Here is a 6,410-nt window from a genome sequence, read left to right as displayed (position 1 = left end):
ACTGTAGGTCTAAGGAAGCCAAGGGAGAGATCTTTCGGATGACCATGGGGAATGATGAGTCTTTAGAGGATTATGAGGAGAGGTTCCAACTTAGCTATAAGCGGGCCAGGTGCACACTTGACCCTGAATCCCTCAAGTTGGTTCTACTCCGAGGAGTCCCTGAAGATCTCTTAGACACCCTTCACATGTTAGCTGGGGGGGACATTTACCAACTGCCTTATGAGGACATCAAGACCGTGTTTAGAAATCATTCCAGGGCAGCTAGGAAACGAGGTAGAGGAAATATCCTCTCCACTGGTGTCCCTTTCTCCAAACATGAGTTTACAAACCAATTAGAAGATCTTAAGAGTGAGGTGAGATAGACCATTGCCATGCAGCTGGACACATTCAGGATCCAGCAGAAGAAAGAAGAAGCTGAGAGAGCCTTGGCTGTCTTCTGTCCTAGGTGCACCAGAAGACACCCTAAGAACGAATGCCCATTGCATTCGGTTGAAGTGTGTTTCGTTTGTGAGGAGGACCACCCAACAAATCAGTGTCCAACCTTACCTGGGTTTAAAGCCATGTACCAAGGAACCGAAGCCCCCACTGAACCTCTCTACTTCATCAACCAAAGGAGGCCACAAGGATCTAGACCTTATCAGCAGGGAATGCAAGGGGCACCACAAGCTTATTATAACCCCAACCAATCAACTCCCATACCCTCTTGGGGTCCCCCTGCTCATCCGTCTTGTTCCATGCCTCCTCCATGGTCTTATCCACCTCAGTACCCTACTCAACCTACTTCTCATCCATATCATTCACATGCCCAGTCACAGCCTCAATGGAGTGCTCCTCAGTCGGGGTGGAGGCCCCAATACAACACTCCTCCTTCCATTTTGCCTCCACCACCAGTTCAACCTCAACCTTTACCTCCTGCTCCTCCAAGGCAACCTCAAATGCCTGCTCAACCGAACCCGAACCCCAACAATAGACAGGCTCAGCAGGTATACACTGGGGAAACATCATGTCCTACCTATGCTGTGGAGATCCAGGAGATCAATCTTCGATCTGGGAAGATCCTTCCAGATCGCCAACCTCCTCCCCCAGAGGATGAGGAAGATCTATAGGAAAGTGAACCAAAAGCTATTCCACCCTTTCCTGAGAGACTAACTGCCACCACACAACCCAACCCAGAGGAAGATGAGCTTCTGGGTGAGCTCAAGCAGTTGTGTGTAAAAATACCACTTCTCCAAGCCATCAAGGATGTGCCCATATACAACAAACTGGTTAAGGAAAAGTGCTTTAAACACCCAGGCAGGAGAAAGAAAGATGCCTCAACCATCAATGTCATAGGACAACTGTCTGACCTTATGTTAGGACAAGTCATCTGCCCCAAGTATCTAGATCCTGGAAGTCCTGTAGTAGATGTTCACATCAATGGCACCATTATACCTCACACCTTGATTGATCTGGGGGCTGCCATTAATGTGATGACCAGGGATACCATGCTCAAACTCAATCTTCAGGGTTCCTTGAGGAAGACCTCGACAGTACTGCAACTAGCAGATCGCTCCACCGTGACTCCCGAAGGGATTGTGGAGGATGTCTTGGTCTCTATTGATTCTTGGGAATACCCTGCAGACTTCCTGGTTCTGCAACCAAAGGCAAAGCTTACTGGATATCCTCTCATTTTGGGAAGGCCTTGGTTAGCCACTGCAGATGCTTACATAAGTTGTCGTGCAGGAAATATGACCATCAAAAATGGTCCCATGTCCAAGCAGCTAGTCCTATACCCTCCTGCCCAACCCTCCTTAGAGCATGACTTACCACTTTGGCTAGAAGAAGGAGAGGAAGATGAGGTGTACTCAGCACCTCTGTGCACCCTAGATACCACTAGAAAAGACCCTCCTACCGAGGATGACTTGATTGAGACTCTGATCCAGAATCCACCTTCCAGTGCACTATCCTTAGAGAAGTTGGTGGAGGATGCCCAAGCTAGCACCTTAGTGGACCTTTGTACAACCAACCCTGTCACTCCCAGAGTCAAAAACGTGGAGTTCGGCCCTGAGAGAGCATTAAAGATCAGCTCCTCCCTATCTCCTTCCCAGGAGAAGGAGTTGTGTAGCCTGTTGGCCATCCACCTAGATGCTTTTGCTTGGAGCTATAAGGAGATGAAAGGAGTCCATCCCTCGGTCTGTACCCATCATATATACATCAAAGATGATTGTAAACCAGTTAGGCAACCCCAGAGGAGAATGAATCCAGCCCTTAAGGACATTGTCAAGGAAGAATTGCAGAAACTGTTGGATGCCGGATTCATCTACCCCATCTCAGATAGTGAATGGGTGTCCCCTCTGGTCTTGGTTCCCAAGAAAAATGGGAAATGGAGAATCTGTGTGGACTACCGAGCGCTGAACAAAGCTACCAAGAAAGACCATTTCCCTCTGCCTTTCATAGATCAAGTGTTGGATGGACTGGCAGGAAAGAAGTTCTTCTCTTTCCTGGATGGGTTTAGCGGGTACAACCAGATTCAAATCAGCCCGGAAGACCAAGATAAGACCACCTTCACTTGTCCTTGGGGTACCTTTGCCTACCGTGTCCTTCCCTTTGGGCTATGCAATGCTCCTGCTACCTTCGAGAGAGCTGTCTTGAGCATCTTCTCGGAGTTGGTCCATGATGCAGTAGAAATCTATATGGATGACTTTACTCCTTACGGGGCTAACTTCCAGGAAGCATTGTCCAACTTGGGAAAAGTCCTAACCAAGTGCATCGAGATGAACTTGTCCCTTAGCCCTAAAAAATGTGAATTCCTAATGACTGAAGGGACAGTGCTAGGCCATACCATCTCTCGCCAAGGGTTACAGGTGGATCCTAACAAAATTGCTCTAATCAAGAAGGTTCCACCTCCACAAAAGGTAAGGGATGTTAGGAGTTTCTTGGGATTAGCAGGATATTACCGAAGATTCATTAAAGATTTCAGCAAGCTAGCCTCGCCATTGTTCGGTCTGTTGGCAAAAGATGTGGAGTTTAATTGGACTGACGATTGTCAGAAGAGTTTGAATGAATTAAAAGACAAGTTAGTGTCGGCTCCAATCCTGAGAGGTCCAAACTGGGCCCTACCTTTCCACATCCACACTGATGCCTCGAACAAAGCCATAGGTGCAGCCTTAGGACAAGTTGAGCAAAAGCTTCCATATGCCATTTACTTCGTTAGCAAAAACTTGTCCAAAGCAGAGCTGAATTACACTGTAACCGAGAAAGAATTCTTAGCTGTAGTCCATGCACTGAACAAGTTCCGACATTACATCACTGGCTATCAAACATTTGTACATACTGACCATGCTGCAATCCGATATTTGATGAATAAACCAGATGTGAATGCTCGTATTATTAGATGGTTACTTTTATTGCAGCAGTTTGATCTAACCATTGTTGACAAACCAGGTAGAGAAAATGTTGTTGCTGACTTTTTATCTAGATTGGATTTATCTGCAGGTGAGGAGGGAACAGTGGATGACCAGATGCCTGATGAACATCTGTTTGCTATCTCAGTACTCTCTCCATGGTTTTCTGATATAGCAAACTACCTTGTTTCAGCACAGTTCCCTCCGCATCTCTCTTCGAGAGAAAAGAGCAGAATCATCAGAAAGAGTGCCTCATTTACATGGATCGGGGGCAATTTGTTCAAGCTTGGCCCCGATCAGATCTTAAGGCGTTGTGTAAGGGAAGAGGAAGTCTTTGACATCCTCCTCACCTGTCATGATGGGCCTTGTGGAGGACATTTTGCAGCAAAGAGAACTGCCTTCAAAATCCTGCAGGCAGGCTACTATTGGCCCACACTTCATCAAGATGTCAGAAGATATGTCAGCCAGTGTGACCAATGCCAAAGAATGGGGAAACCGACCCAAAGGGATGAGATGCCTCTCCAACCTCAAGAGACTCTTGAGCCATTTGAGAAGTGGGGTATGGACTTTGTGGGCCCAATCAACCCTCCTTCAAGGCAAAGGTCTTACATCATTGTGTGCACTGGCTACCTGACGAAGTGGGCAGAGACCAAAGCCATCAAAGCAGCAATAGAAGAAAAAGTGGCCGAGTTCCTAAGAGAAAACATCTTCTATAAGTTTGGCTATCCAAGAGAGCTGGTCACCGATCAAGGGAGCCAGTTCACCTCCAACATGGTCGAAGATCTACTAGCTCATCACAAGATCAAGCATAGGACTTCCACCCCCTATCATCCTCAAGCAAATGGGCAGGTGGAAGTCACCAATAGAGCATTAGAAGGGATCTTGACCAAGGTGGTGAGCAGCAGCAGAAAGGACTGGGCAGATCACCTGGTTGAAGCCACATGGGCTTACAACACCACTTGGAAGACCACCACCGACTTCACACCTTATGAGCTGGTCTATGGGAAGAAGGCTTTGTTGTCCATTGAGTTCGAATACAACACCTTGAGGATGGCAGCTCAGCTGGATCTAGATCTCAGCCATGCACAACAAGAAAGGCTATTGCAGCTGAATGGACTGGATGAGCACCGCATGCAGGCCCTCCTTCACTCAGAAGTGGTCCAACTTCAGAGAAAGGTGTGGCATGACCAACATCTCCATGACAAGCAATTTCAGCCGGGAGATTGGGCTTTGTTGTATGATTCCAGATACAAAGACTTCAAGGGGAAGATGAGAACCAAATGGCTAGGGCCATATTCAGTGGAAAAATGTCATGACAATGGATCTATTCTCATTCGGACCATTGATGAGGAAGCCATCCCCATGCTTGTCAACGGGCATCGATTGAAGATCTACAGGAAGCCTCCCTCCAGACAAGAGTTCATCAAAACTATGGAGAAGGAAGTATTGGTCATAGAGAAGGGTTCTGCCCCTGCTTTGGGCACACCCTGAAGAATCTAAAAAATAAATAAATAAATAAATAAATAAATAAATAAATAAATAAATAAATAATAAAGATCCTTGGGTGAAAACCTTTCTGAGGTGCCCAAGGCAGGTGGTAGGGGTGAAAACCTCATTTGAGGCGCCCCTGCTATCTTTCAAAAAAAAAAAAAGAAGAAAAAAGAGATAAAGATCCTTGAGTGAAAACCTCTCTGAGGCGCTTAAGGCAGGTGGTAGGGGTGAAAACCTCATTGAGGCGCCCCTGCTATCTTTCAAAAAAAAAAAGAAAAAAGAGAAAAAAAAGAAGAAGGAAAAAACAAGATCCATAAGTTATTTGCATGCAGATTGCAGGTGTTCTATGGAGGAGAGGAAGCCTCTCAACTCAAGGTCAAAGGTCCTTAGCATGCAGCCAGGACACCTCACCAGCTCCTCCTCCAAGAATGCTTATGTTCTTCAAGGTATGTGCACTTTCATTATAGATTGAGTCTTCTACAGGAAGACGCAGATTTTCTACAGGAAGGTGCGATTTTCTACAGGAAGGTGCCAGTTTCTACAGGAAGGTGCCAGTTTCTACAGGAAGGTCTGCCTGTCTACAGGAGCTTTGTATTTCTACAGGAAACTTCCTGTAGAAGCTCAGAACGGGCCAGAATGCATTTCATGAGTAGATCTGATGACTACGGGTTGGTGTGGATGCATGCAAGCCTCTTTTGGGCCCATGCACGACGCTGTTACCTTGCTCCACCATCCTCGTCAACATGCATCCAAGTCCCCTGCACCAGCAAAACAGATCAATGAGTTCTCGCGGAAAAAGGCATTTTCAAAGATAAACAAGCGCGGAGATCTTATACCACAGGAATCAGAAGCTCCGGAAGCGGGATTGAAAGACCCGATCCTCCGCCGTGCAACATACACCCAAGGAAGAAGAACTGGTACGAGACACCCGCGGGAATCCTGTAACAGTCCTGCTGGAGTGGATACCGTTCACAACACCGCCATCTCCAAGGTAATGCGAGCGCATGCAACCACAACATTCCCTCCATCATCAGCAACCTGTAACCATGAGCCTCCGGGTCTGTGTGAGTGCGCATGCAGCAGGTAGATCCGCTCACCATCATCGAAAAACTGGAAAAATCGTGTGCAGCCACGCAGGTAAGCGTCTAACCCCTTCCTTCCATCAAATCGCATGAATATTACTTTGATTTGTTTGCATGGCGTAAAGGTGAATGGTTGAGCAGCCGTATGGCCAAGTAGACTGGCCACGTCGGCTAGTTATGGTATAGTTGAATGTTCGGGTGGCGGCCACGAAAAAATTTAGCAGCACGCACGTGAGAATCCATGGGAATGAGTTCAGCAGAAAAAGGCGGCGGCAGATCTGTGGGAATGAATGCGGCAGCAAGTGAATACGCTGGTGAGTGGTTGATGATGTCGCTCAACGGTCCGGCGGGGGATGAGCTGTCCCCCGCGCCACGGATCGCGCCGATTCAAAATCTAATCGGCTAGATTTTGACATGCATTCAATCAACCACCACTTCGAACTCGAGTGGCTAT

Source organism: Pinus tabuliformis, chromosome 9 (genome assembly GCF_031772625.1).
Source record: "Pinus tabuliformis cultivar Carrire ecotype Pingquan chromosome 9, CPIR1, whole genome shotgun sequence".
Lineage (NCBI taxonomy): Eukaryota > Viridiplantae > Streptophyta > Pinopsida > Pinales > Pinaceae > Pinus > Pinus tabuliformis.
Note: the sequence above shows the minus strand (reverse complement) of the source record.